A 13,144-nucleotide genomic window follows, 5' to 3' on the forward strand; every position below is an offset into this window, starting at 1 on the left:
TTTCCAATATTGAGCGATTGCGGCCCTGGTAGCTATGAGAATATGGCCTATCACATAAGAGTATTCAGAGGGTACATAAGGAGGAAAGTAATGCAAAAGAACAATCTCAGGGCGGTGGGGGAGGGTCACCTTTGTGACCTTTTCAATTAGTCCTAAAACCTCTATCCACAATGGCCTAATAACTGGGCATGTCCAAAATGTGTGAATTAAAGTACCTTCTAATCCACATTGCCTCCAACAAAATTTAGAGGAATCTGGCCAGATCCTATGTAGTTTATCAGGTGTGTGATAAAGGCCATGAATTAATTTGAACATCATTTCAGTGTGATTAATGCACCGAGACATTTTAAAAATATTCATAAAAATATTTTCCCATTCCTGATCTGTCAGAAGAATATTAAATTCTGATTCCCACCGTGTTTGAATATGTAGTTTCACATCATTGAGCGGGGAGAGGAGCGTAACATACCACTGAGATATACCACCTTTGTGGTGTATGGAGGAAAAGTTACTCAAGATATATGGAGGGGGAGTAGGGGAGGAGAGAGGATCAGGCATATTCGCCCTAATCCAGTGTCGGATACGTAGATATTTATAAAAGTCCTTTGACGGTATCAAATATTGGGTTTGTAGCTGTTGGAAGGTTTTAAGCTCTGATTTATCATACAAGTCCCTGACCAGCTGAACCCCGAGCTCCCGCCAGTTCCGCAATGGAAGGTCTGGGAGTAGTTTGGAAATTGCCAAAATGGATAGGTGCGTAGAGGGCAGCGGGCAGTCGCCCAGATTAGTGACCAATCTGTCCCAGACCTTAAGAGAATTAGTTATACTCCTCATAAGTTTGGTAGAGGGGGGTCTATGTAAGGGTTTGACCCAGATTAAATCTGGAAGAGGGAATCCTGTGCACATATGTCTTTCAATATCTACCCAGGGTTTTACGGACTCAGTCCGGAGCCAGTCCTTTAACTGATCAAGGAGACATGCATGCTGATAGAGTTCAAGGTTAGGGAATGCAAGACCCCCGCTACCTTTGGATCTAAACAAGCGGTTTCTAGCTATCCTGGGTTTTTTACCCTTCCAAATAAAAGTAGACATGACAGAATAGAATTTGTTAAGGAGAGCAAGCGGTACTAAGTAAGGTATGGCTCTAAACAGGTAAAGAATTTTAGGGAGGAGCATCATTTTAATTGATGAAAGGCGCCCCAACCAAGAGATTTCATAGTTCGTCCACTGTTTGGTGAGGGTTTGGAAGTGGCCCAAGAGAGGAAGGTAGTTACACTCCACCGTGGAATGAGAACTGGAAGGGATCTTGATCCCAAGGTATTGGAGGGAAGAGTCCTGCCAGGCGTAGGGATATGTAGATTGTAGGGATTGGAGTGGGATCGGTTCAATGTCAAATGCCAAGGCCTCAGTTTTAGCCGTATTCAGTTTATAATAGGAGATTTTAGAGTAGTCCTGCAGGATATCGTGGATAGCTGGGAGAGAAGATTCAGGCTTAGTTACAAACAGCAGGACATCATCTGCAAACAGGCAAATCTTATGTTGCGTGGGACCTATGGAAACTCCGCTAACTAGGGTGGACGCTCTAATTTTCTCTGCCAGAGGTTCTATTGCTAAAATGAAAATTAATGGTGACAGTGGACATCCCTGACGAGTGCCGTTGGTGATGGGGAAAGAATCGGATAAAAACCCATTACTAAAAACGTGCGCTGAGGGGTGCGTATATAGGCGTAGGACATTCTGTAAAAATTGTCCCGTGAACCCAAACCTGGCAAGAACTTCTGACATGTATAACCAATGGATCCTGTCAAAAGCTTTCTCCGCGTCAAGGGAAAGCAATAATAAGGGCTCCCGCGATGTGGAGCGAGCCTCCAGAAGGGAGAAGACTCTCCTGGTATTGTCAGGGGCTTGGCGACCAATAGTGAAACCCACTTGATCTTGATGAATCAATGTGGGGATCAACGGATTCAGTCTATTTGCAAGCAGTTTGGCATACAACTTAATATCTGTGTTCAAAAGTGCTATGGGTCTATAATTTGCGCAGAGAGATGGGTTCTTGCCAGGTTTGAGAATCGTTATTACCTGTGCCTCCAACATTTCTCTAGGGAAAGGGTTAGAGGAAGCGTCATTGTACAGATTAAGAAGAAGTGGGGAGAGTGAGTCTTGGAAGATAATGTAAAAGAGATTAATAAACCCATCTGGCCCAGGGGCCTTGTCTTTTTTGAGGGCTTTCAGGGAAGTCTGAATTTCTCTCTCAGTCCAGGGTGTGCAAAGTGTGGAAGCATCATCAGGGGAAATGGAAGGCAGATTAATGGAATCTAGGAAAGACCGTATAAGCTGCAAGGAAGGTTGCGGGGTGAGGGGATCATGTTTGAGATTGTACAGTTTCCTATAATAAGAGGCAAATTGGTTTGCAATATCTTTAGGGTTCAGGGACAGCGATCCATCTGGGTTTGTCAAGTATTTAATTCTATTGATAAGGTTTTTCCCTCTGAGTTTCCGCGCCAGTAATTTACCCGCCCTATTACCTAATGTGTAATATTTTTGATTTAGGTTAGAGACTGCTCTTTGTACGTGCAAAAGGTAGAGACTGTTTAATTTCCTCTTTGCTTCAGTCAGGGACGCAAGGGTGAGATCGTCGGCAGGGGATTGTTTATGTTTGGTTTCTAGCGTCGTCACCTCCAACTCATAAGCCAACTGAACTTCCCGGTCTCGGCGCGCTATGTGAGCTGAGGCATGGATAGCTGCACCTCTCAGGACTGCTTTAAGGGCACACCAATGATTGGAAATAGAGGTATCAGCGGGGCTATTGGTGTCTAGATAAGAAGACAAGGCCTCTCGTAATATAGAGACTCCGTCCTCATCTTTCAAAATGTAATCCCGCAACCTCCAAGAGCGTGTTGTGGGGATAGGCGTTTTGTATGACCAAGACCAAAGTAATGGCGCATGGTCTGACCACGATATCGGCAATATTTTGACGTTAGGAATTGATTGTAATGTCCATTTATCCGTCAGGAGCAAATCGATCCTAGAATAGGATCTATGCACTGCCGAATAAAATGTATAGTCTCTAGCACCTATATTCCTGACCCTCCAAGCATCATATAAGTCAAATTCGGTTAGTAGGTGTGAAAAAGAGGAGGCCAGGGCTTTGGCTGCGTTAGCAGACTGTTTATCAAGTTTCGAGGATTTGTCTAGATTAGGGTCAGGGGCTAAATTAAAGTCACCCATCAGGAAAACCGCACCTTTCTTGACACTATACAGCTTTTGAAAAAAGGATTTCAGGAACCGGGGTTGATTAGAATTAGGGGCATAAAGGGAGACCAAAGTGACATATTTAGTTCGCAGTTTCCCCACTAGAATCAGATATCTGCCATTGCCATCTACCCACTTACCCTCCAATTGGAAAGAGCACGATTTATGGAAAAGGATAGCGACACCGTTCCTCTTAAACGGCCCACAGGAGACATAGTGAACCGGGTAATTGGTATTGGAGAACTGAGGAGGGGAGTGCAGTGGGAAGTGGGATTCCTGTATAGCTACTACGTCCGCCTTTTGATCTGCAAAATATTTTAGAGCCAGGCGCCTCTTATGGGGTGAGTTGAGCCCTTTAACATTAAGACTTAAAAAGGTGGCCATGTGGGAGGGTATGAGGGGGTGATAGATAGCACAGCGAAAAGCATCAGTAACACTTGCATCCAAGTATAATACATAGCAGCACAGTCCTCTAAGACAGAAGAAGTAAAGTCAACATCAGTAAGGAGAAGAATATGAGAAGAGAAAACAGAACAAGAAATAAAACATGGGAAAAAAACAGAAATAGCATCCATAAAGGAGCTAGAGATCCCGTCACATGGGTATCGTGACGGACAGGTGTGGGTGGGTGGCATACCAGCCAAAATTACCCACCGTCGCCTCCAAACCAGAACATACTTAACAAATGATTATCAATCGCAAAAATAGATAAGATTAATAAATAAGGTCATCCTAAAATAAGGAGAAGTGGACGTTTACTATCTAATTGAAACATGAACAGTTCTACTTCTATCTAAGTTTTAACGAAAACATTGGAACATCCGACGAAAAGCATCGCCTATAATGAACACATAGCCACAGATAAACCTGTGGGGGGAAAAACAAAGGCTAAATAATAATTATCATATGGTTATTCCCAGGTGATTCTCAGCCCGGAGCCAATGTCCAGTCTTGGGCTATCCGTTTCGGTGATGTAGCGGGGGGAACAGGTTGCATATCGAGAAGGATGTCCCATTTTTTCAGAATTTTAGGTCCATCCTCAGGTGAGGTGATGACGGTAGTAATACCATTACGTAGCACAATCAGCTTAGTAGGGAATCCCCACTTATATTGGACTGCAGCTTTCCGTAGGGCTGATGTGATGTTAGAGAATGATCGCCTTTTGGCCATAGTCGCTGGAGACAGGTCCTGGAAAAGTTGAAGAGAATCCAGACAAGTCGCCGTAGGTGAAGAGGGCAGTGCTGCACGCAGGATCTTTTCCTTAATGTGAAAAAAAATGAACCCTGAGAAGTGTGTCCCGGGAGGCCTGAGCAGGTGCTTGTCTAGACTTCGGGAGTCTATGGATCCTGTCGATCAGGAGATCAGGTAGCGGAACATCAGGTATCAATTTATGGAAAAGATCGGTGGCGTATCCATACAAGTCAGCATTTGAAACACCATCAGGGATGCCTCTTATTTTTATATTATTCCTACGTGAGCGGTCCTCTAAATCTGTAGTTTTGTCCCGGGTGTTAGTGACCTCCTCCAGGAGAGAGTCATGTGCGGAAATCAAATCATTGTGTGATGTTACCAGCTCCTCCATCTTATGCTCAATGTGGTCCGTTCTGTCACCGATTTCAGAGATATCAGAGCGGAGAGCTTGTATATTAGATCTAAGCTCAGATGAAATGTCAGACTTGAAAGAGGCTAACAAGGAGTGGATAGAGCGTAACGTGACCGGGCCATCCAGAGAGTCCATATCAACTTGTGCGGCGTTAGCCGTGTTGCATATTTTTGATGAAGTTGATTGAGATGATTGAGCCAGAGTCGGCGAGGAAAGGGGTGCATGGGTCTTCTTACCGGAGGAGGAGGACCCAAAAAAATTCACTTGTGAAGCAGATTTAGACCCCTTCGACTTCTTTGGAGGCATGTCGAGACGTCCCGAGAGGAGTTAGTAGATCATACAGGTAAAAAGAGGATGACCGTAGTGAGTGGTTATTCAGGCAGGAAGCGACGGTGAGATAGACATGGTGTTAAAAGGGCATATCTTCACGGGGGGAGTCGCACCCTATATATTGTAGTGGTTAGCAACGGGTGTAAAACTGCGTGATCCTGGGAAATCGGATGATATACACGAGGGAACAAAGCAGGGCCACGGGTCGTATGCTTCCTCCCTAGTCCCGTAATTCCGGGCTCCCAACCTGGGCCAGCCAGCGGTCAGGGTCTTCCGTGCAGGGGCTCGTAAATATCCAGGGAGACTCTGTGGGGTGGTTCAGGTGGAGAGTAGTGCATTTTAGTTTTGCAGTTTGCTGACACAGTGACCACCAGTATACTATATATAGCAGTACGGTAGGCCACTGCTGTACCTACCTCTGTGTCGTCATTCATTAAGTATACTATCCATCTACATTCTATACCTGTGGTGCATTTTAGTTTTGCAGTTTGCTGACACAGTGACCACCTGTATACTATATATAGCAGTACGGTAGGCCACTGCTGTACCTACCTCTGTGTCGTCATTCATTAAGTATACTATCCATCTACATTCTATACCTGTGGTGCATTTTAGTTTTGCAGTTTGCTGACACAGTGACCACCAGTACACTATATATAGCAGTACGGTAGGCCACTGCTGTACCTACCTCTGTGTCGTCATTCATTAAGTATACTATCTATCTACATTCTATACCTGTGGTGCATTTTTAGTTTTGCAGTTTGCTGACACAGTGACCACCAGTATACTATATATAGCAGTACGGTAGGCCACTGCTGTACCTACCTCTGTGTCATCATTCATTAAGTATACTATCCATCTACATTCTATACCTGTGGTGCATTTTAGTTTTGCAGTTTGCTGACACAGTGACCACCAGTATACTATATATAGCAGTACGGTAGGCCACTGCTGTACCTACCTCTGTGTCGTCATTCATTAAGTATACTATCCATCTACATTCTATACATGTGGTGCATTTTAGTTTTGCAGTTTGCTGACACAGTGACCACCAGTATACTATATATAGCAGTACGGTAGGCCACTGCTGTACCTACCTCTGTGTCGTCATTCATTAAGTATACTATCCATCTACATTCTATACCTGTGGTGCATTTTAGTTTTGCAGTTTCCTGACACAGTGACCACCAGTATACTATATATAGCAGTATGGTAGGCCACTGCTGTACCTACCTATGTGTCGTCATTCATTAAGTATACTATCCATCTACATTCTATACCTGTGGTGCATTTTAGTTTTGCAGTTTGCTGACACAGTGACCACCAGTATACTATATATAGCAGTACGGTAGGCCACTGCTGTACCTACCTCTGTGTCGTCATTCATTAAGTATACTATCCATCTACATTCTATACCTGTGGTGCATTTTAGTTTTGCAGTTTGCTGACACAGTGACCACCAGTATACTATATATAGCAGTACGGTAGGCCACTGCTGTACCTACCTCTGTGTCGTCATTCATTAAGTATACTATCCATCTACATTCTATACCTGTGGTGCATTTTAGTTTTGCAGTTTGCTGACACAGTGACCACCAGTATACTATATATAGCAGTACGGTAGGCCACTGCTGTACCTACCTCTGTGTCGTCATTCATTAAGTATACTATCCATCTACATTCTATACCTGTGGTGCATTTTAGTTTTGCAGTTTGCTGACAGTGACCACCAGTATACTATATATAGCAGTACGGAAGGCCACTGCTGTACCTACCTCTGTGTCGTCAAGTATACTATCCATCCATACCTGTGGTGCATTTCAGTTGTGCGCAGTAAATATAGTAGTAGGCCATTGCTATTGATACTGGCATATAATTCCACACATTAAAAAATGGAGAACAAAAATGTGGAGGTTAAAATAGGGAAAGATCAAGATCCACTTCCACCTCGTGCTGAAGCTGCTGCCACTAGTCATGGCCGAGACGATGAAATGCCATCAACGTCGTCTGCCAAGGCCGATGCCCAATGTCATAGTAGAGAGCATGTAAAATCCAAAAAACAAAAGTTCAGTAAAATGACCCAAAAATCAAAATTAAAATCGTCTGAGGAGAAGCGTAAACTTGCCAATATGCCATTTACGACACGGAGTGGCAAGGAACGGCTGAGGCCCTGGCCTATGTTCATGGCTAGTGGTTCAGCTTCACATGAGGATGGAAGCACTCATCCTCTCACTAGAAAAATGAAAAGACTTAAGCTGGCAAAAGCACAGCAAAGAACTATGCGTTCTTCTAAATCACAAATACCCAAGGAGAGTCCAATTGTGTCGGTTGCGATGCCTGACCTTCCCAACACTGGACGGGAAGAGCTTGCGCCTTCCACCATTTGCACGCCCCCTGCAAGTGCTGGAAGGAGCACCCGCAGTCCAGTTCCTGATAGTCAAATTGAAGATGTCACTGTTGAAGTACACCAGGATGAGGATATGGGTGTTGCTGGCGCTGGGGAGGAAATTGACAAGGAGGATTCTGATGGTGAGGTGGTTTGTTTAAGTCAGGCACCCGGGGGGACACCTGTTGTCCGTGGGACGAATATGGCCATTGACATGCCTGGTCAAAATACAAAAAAAAATCAACTCTTCGGTGTGGAATTATTTCAACACAAATGCGGACAACAGGTGTCAAGCCATGTGTTGCCTTTGTCAAGCTGTAATAAGTAGGGGTAAGGACGTTAACCACCTCGGAACATCCTCCCTTATACGTCACCTGCAGCGCATTCATCATAAGTCAGTGACAAGTTCAAAAACTTTGGGTGACAGCGGAAGCAGTCCACTGACCACTAAATCCCTTCCTCTTGTAACCAAGCTCCTGCAAACCACACCACCAACTCCCTCAGTGTCAATTTACTCCTTACCCAGGAAAGCCAATAGTCCTGCAAGCCATGTCACTGTCAAGTCTGATGAGTCCTTTGCCTGGGATTCCTCCGATGCATCCTTGAGTGTAACGCCTACTGCTGCTGGCGCTGCTGTTGTTGCTGCTGGGAGTCGATCGTCATCCCAGAGGGGAAGTCGGAAGACCACTTGTACTACTTCCAGTAAGCAATTGACTGTCCAACAGTCCTTTGCGAGGAAGATGAAATATCACAGCAGTCATCCTGCTGCAAAGCAGATAACTCAGGCCTTGGCAGCCTGGGCGGTGAGAAACGTGGTTCCGGTATCCATCGTTAATTCAGAGGCAACTATAGACTTGATTGAGGTACTGTGTCCCCGGTACCAAATACCATCTAGGTTCCATTTCTCTAGGCAGGCGATACCGAAAATGTACACAGACCTCAGAAAAAGACTCACCAGTGTCCTAAAAAATGCAGTTGTACCCAATGTCCACTTAACCACGGACATGTGGACAAGTGGAGCAGGGCAGACTCAGGACTATATGAATGTGACAGCCCACTGGGTAGATGTATTGCCTCCCGCAGCAAGAACAGCAGCAGCGGCACCAGTAGCAGCATCTCGCAAACGCCAACTCGTTCCTAGGCAGGCTACACTTTGTATCACCGCTTTACATAAGAGGCACACAGCTGACAACCTCTTACGGGAACTGAGGAAGATCATCGCAGAATGGCTTACCCCAATTGGACTCTCCTGGGGATTTGTGACATCGGACAACGCCAGCAATATTGTGCGTGCATTACATCTGGGCAAATTCCAGCACGTCCCATGTTTTGCACATACATTGAATTTGGTGGTGCAGAATTATTTAAAAAACAACAGGGGCGTGCAAGAGATGCTGTCGGTGGCCCGAAGAATTGCGGGCCACTTTCGGCATTCAGGCACCGCGTACAGAAGACTGGAGCACCACCAAACATTCCTGAACCTGCCCTGCCATCATCTGAAGCAAGAGGTGGTAACGAGGTGGAATTCAACCCTCTATATGCTTCAGAGGATGGAGGAGCAGCAAAAGGCCATTCAAGCCTATACATCTGCCCACGATATAGGCAAAAGAGAGGGAATGCACCTGACTCAAGCGCAGTGGAGAATGATTTCAACGTTGTGCAAGGTTCTGCAACCCTTTGAACTTGCCACACGTGAAGTCAGTTTAGACACTGCCAGCCTGAGTCAGGTCATTCCCCTCATCAGGCTTTTGCAGAAGAAGCTGGAGAAATTGAAGGAGGAGCTAAAACAGAGCGATTCGGCTAGGCATGTGGGACTTGTGGATGGAGCCCTTAATTCGCTTAACCAGGATTCACGGGTGGTCAATCTGTTGAAATCAGAGCACTACATTTTGGCCACCGTGCTCGATCCTAGATTTAAAACCTACGTTGTATCTCTCTTTCCGGCAGACACAAGTCTGCAGAGGTTCAAAGACCTGCTGGTGAGAAAATTGTCAAGTCAAGCGGAACGTGACCCGTCAACAGCTCCTCCTTCACATTCTCCCGCAACTGGGGGTGCGAGGAAAAGGCTAAGAATTCCGAGCCCACCCGCTGGCGGTGATGCAGGGCAGTCTGGAGCGAGTGCTGACATCTGGTCCGGACTGAAGGACCTGCCAACGATTACTGACATGTCGTCTACTGTCACTGCATATGATTCTCTCACCATTGAAAGAATGGTGGAGGATTATATGAGTGACCGCATCCAAGTAGGCACGTCAGACAGTCCATACGTATACTGGCAGGAAAAAGAGGCAATTTGGAGGCCCTTGCACAAACTGGCTTTATTCTACCTAAGTTGCCCTCCCTCCAGTGTGTACTCCGAAAGAGTGTTTAGTGCAGCCGCTCACCTTGTCAGCAATCGGCGTACGAGGTTACTTCCAGAAAATGTGGAGAAGATGATGTTCATCAAAATTAATTATAATCAATTCCTCCGTGGAGACATTCACCAGCAGCAATTGCCTACAGAAAGTACACGGGGACCTGAGATGGTGGATTCCAGTGGGGACGAATTAATAATCTGTGAGGAGGGGGATGTACACAGTGAAAGGGGTGAGAAATCGGAGGATGATGATGAGGTGGACATCTTGCCTCTGTAGAGCCAGTTTGTGCAAGGAGAGATTGATTGCTTCTTTTTTGGTGGGGGCCCAAACCAACCAGTCATTTCAGTCACAGTCGTGTGGCAGACCCTGTCGCTGAAATGATGGGTTCGTTAAAGTGTGCATGTCCTGTTTATACAACATAAGGGTGGGTGGGAGGGCCCAAGGACAATTCCATCTTGCACTTCTTTTTTCTTTCATTTTTCTTTGCATCATGTGCTGTTTGGGGACAATTTTTTTGAAGTGCCATCCTGCCTGACACTGCAGTGCCACTCCTAGATGGGCCAGGTGTTTGTGTCGGCCACTTGTGTCGCTTAGCTTAGTCACACAGCGACCTTGGTGCGCCTCTTTTTTTCTTTGCATCATGTGCTGTTTGGGGAGTATTTTTTTGAAGTGCCATCCTGCCTGACACTGTAGTGCCACTCCTAGATGGGCCAGGTGTTTGTGTCGGCCACTTGTGTCGCCTAGCTTAGTCACACAGCGACCTTGGTGCGCCTCTTTTTTTCTTTGCATCATGTGCTGTTTGGGGACAATTTTTTTGAAGTGCCATCCTGCCTGACACTGCAGTGCCACTCCTAGATGGGCCAGGTGTTTGTGTCGGCCACTTGTGTCGCTTAGCTTAGCCATCCAGCGACCTCGGTGCAAATTGTAGGACTAAAAATAATATTGTGAGGTGTGAGGTGTTCAGAATAGACTGGAAATGAGTGGAAATTATGGTAATTGAGGTTAATAATACTATGGGATCAAAATGACCCCCAAATCCTATGATTTAAGCTGTTTTTTAGGGGTTTTTTTAAAAAAAAACACCCGAATCCAAAACACACCCGAATCCGACAAAAAAATTTCGGTGAGGTTTTGCCAAAACGCGTCCGAATCCAAAACACGGCCGCGGAACCGAATCCAAAACCAAAACACAAAACCCGAAAAATGTCCGGTGCACATCACTACTGTGAACACGGGTGTAGTACAAATAATAATGAACAAATGATATGAGCAATGAACACTTTAATATGCCGACCCCATAAACCTTAATCTGCCCTTTTCATGTATCCTTCAGGGCGTATCTAGAGAGGAGGAGGCCCGTGTGCAGGCTTTATCAGGGCCCCCTCCTCTCTAGCCGGTGGCAGCACTGTGACTTTGGGCACTAGGGTCCTAGAGTCTAGAGCGCATGCGCAGTTCTCCAGGAAAATGGCACAGTGGCCATTTTCCCAGTGATTTTCCTACTGCGCATAACACCGAAAAAATGGTTCAGTGATTCCTGCAGCACTGCAGCTTTGGTGCGGGACTCTGGAGGGTAACTATTATAAATAATGGGTGCAGGATGTGCGTTGTGGGGGCCCCTGGACCCAGAGGGTCCGTGTGCACCGTGCACACTGCACCCATTATAAATACGCCAGTGCTTCATGATCAGATTTCTTTCCAACAGGTCTTGCCTGGGAATCCAGCAATTCTGGCATTTGCCAGAAGGGTCAGTAGACTTCATTGTCTTTTCGATCATCCTTCAACCTTCAATAACGTGTCAGTATTGGCGTTTTAGCCTGAATAACTGTCTCTGTCAGACTTGCTTTTATTAAAAGGAAATTCAAACGAAGTAATAGTGAAATCGTAATATGCACTTGGCCCCTATACAGCTGTTGAATTCGTAGTGAAAATAGATAGCAATGTGAGCTGATAGTACACCACGATTGTCATTTAGTCGATCCCAGGCTTGACTCTCAATATTGAAGGCTCATCAGCCAAAAGCAGTTTGAAACTAATTTTACAATCCTTTCCATGTAGCCCCTGTAATTGTGTGAACACAAAACCCTCAATACACCCAAGTAACCCCTATACAGACTATCATGCTGGCACAAGCAGTCTTATAGCTGCATTGTATACCTTTACTCTATGAGCATAATTCTGAGTTGATCGCAGCAGCACATTTGTGAGCAGTTGGGCAAAACCATGTGCACTGCAGGGGTGGGGGGGGGGGGAGATATAACATGTGCAGAGAGTTAGATATGGGTGGGGTGTGTTCAGACGGAAATCTAAATTGCAGTGTAAAAATAAAGCAGCCAGTATTTACCCTGCACAGAAACAAAATAACCCACCCAAATCTAACTATCTGTGCAAATGTTATATCTGCCCCCCTGCAGTGCACATGGTTTTGCCCAACTGCCAACACGTTTGCTGCTGCGATCAACTCTGAATAACCCTCCATGTTTCTATATAGTATTCATTTTCACCGAACTATGGGCCTAATTCAGAGATGGTCACAAATGCAGTCACAGCTGTGATCTTGTATGCAGCCATTGTGTGAGAATATGCAGCTGCCAGGATTTGCACTGAGATGCCCACCGACCGTTGAAAGTAAGACGCCCAAGCCATGTTAACTACTGTACATATGAGACCGCAATCGTAAATTGTGACACCACCCCACCAAAATGGTCTCAACACGCTTGTGGTTGAGTGGCCACTCCCGTTATCACCCAGGAACGCTCTCTGTCAATCTGAATCAGGTCCTGTGTTATAAATTGTCTTAGAAGTTGGCTTCCATTTTTTTCTTCTTGAATGCAATATAGATTTTTATTTTAATAAATGTATAATTTTGGGATGTAGTCACAATGTCGATACCATGAAATATGCCTTACCTCATAGTGAATTTTATAAATACTTGCAACTTAGACACTGGCTACAAAGCTCCTCCAGTCCTCCTTATCAAGTCCTCCCATTGCCCAAGTTAATCCAGAGCTTCTTTAGTACAGGGGAGGTTACAGGAGGCATATCTAAGTGGTACAATTTTATTATCAGCCCCCCCTCCCGACAGAAAGCCCCATTCCAAATTAAATGGGAGACTGACCTCAACTGCCCCATCTCCGCAGAAGAATGGGAGACGGTTTTTCGCACCTGCTTTAAAGTGTCTAAATGCGTTTCACATATTGAATTGTTTTATAAAATGCT

General features: G+C 45.3%; 1 long non-coding RNA gene across 3 annotated transcripts in view; it reads left to right on the plus strand.

Moving 5' to 3' along the window:
* LOC134932353 (uncharacterized) overlaps positions 1-13,144 on the plus strand; it is a 231,816-nt gene that overhangs the window by 191,873 nt on the left and 26,799 nt on the right. Inside the window, exon 1 of one of the 3 annotated variants that reach the window (XR_010179323.1) lies at positions 12,350-12,553. The exons of the other annotated variants lie outside the window; for them this stretch is intronic. This is a non-coding gene — a long non-coding RNA (uncharacterized LOC134932353). Of the gene's footprint in view, positions 1-12,349; positions 12,554-13,144 lie in introns of those variants that run through there. 3 annotated transcript variants of the gene reach the window in all.

Source organism: Pseudophryne corroboree, chromosome 6, assembly GCF_028390025.1.
Source record: "Pseudophryne corroboree isolate aPseCor3 chromosome 6, aPseCor3.hap2, whole genome shotgun sequence".
NCBI lineage: Eukaryota > Metazoa > Chordata > Amphibia > Anura > Myobatrachidae > Pseudophryne > Pseudophryne corroboree.